Source organism: Panthera onca, chromosome X, assembly GCF_046562875.1.
Source record: "Panthera onca isolate mPanOnc1 chromosome X, mPanOnc1 haplotype 2, whole genome shotgun sequence".
NCBI classification, from domain to species: Eukaryota; Metazoa; Chordata; class Mammalia; order Carnivora; family Felidae; genus Panthera; species Panthera onca.
In genome coordinates, this window is record NC_138357.1 from 6,783,069 (window position 1) to 6,783,779 (window position 711).

A 711-nucleotide genomic window follows, 5' to 3' on the forward strand; every position below is an offset into this window, starting at 1 on the left:
GGGCAGTGCCGAGGTTCTCATGAGTGTAGAGCCCACCATTTGTCCAAGGGGCCACAATTAGGGATGTACATGACCCCAAAGCCATCTTGGATGAGACACTTTTCAGCCACCATGTCTTCAAATTCATCTATATTAAACTTAGTAAAGCCCCACTTCTTGGAAAGTGGATCTTCTGGCAGCCAGGGAACTTGAACTTGGCCCTGTGTAGGGCCTCAATCACATGCTTCTTGTTCTGTAGCTTGGTACAGAAGGACATGATGATTTGGCTAATGTGGACCCTGGCACACCTCATACCTGTCTGGAGCCTAAATTGGTGATAGCGTGAGGTCAGACATCAATGTCTACTGGAAAGGGCTGTCTCCAGGGTCTCTTAGGGCAACCCATACAATCAATAGGCTGCATACACTACCAAGGAGGCTACTGTTTGCAGCCATTGCACACTGGGCCCCCATGAGAAACACTGTGAATATGTCAATTCATCCTTGATTTATAGAGTCAATGAAATCCCAATAAAAACTACAGCCGATTTGGGGCACCTGGGTGGCTCAGTCGGTTAGGTGACCGACTCTTGGTTTTGGCTCAGGGCATGATCTCATAGTTTGTGGGCTCGAGCCCCATGTTGGACTCTGTGCTGACAGTGCAGAGCCTGCTTGGGATTTTTTCTCTCCCTCTCTCTCTCTGCCTCTCCCCCTCCCCTGCTCACACTCGTGC

General features: G+C 49.6%; 1 non-coding gene across 1 annotated transcript; it reads right to left on the minus strand.

Annotated features, from left to right (window-relative positions):
* Positions 1-352: 352 nt before the first annotated feature.
* On the minus strand, positions 353-480 carry LOC145714769 (small nucleolar RNA SNORA70). Its single transcript, XR_014136976.1, has one exon. It is a non-coding gene; the product is annotated as a small nucleolar RNA SNORA70 (small nucleolar RNA).
* Between the last annotated feature and the right edge of the window lie 231 nt (positions 481-711).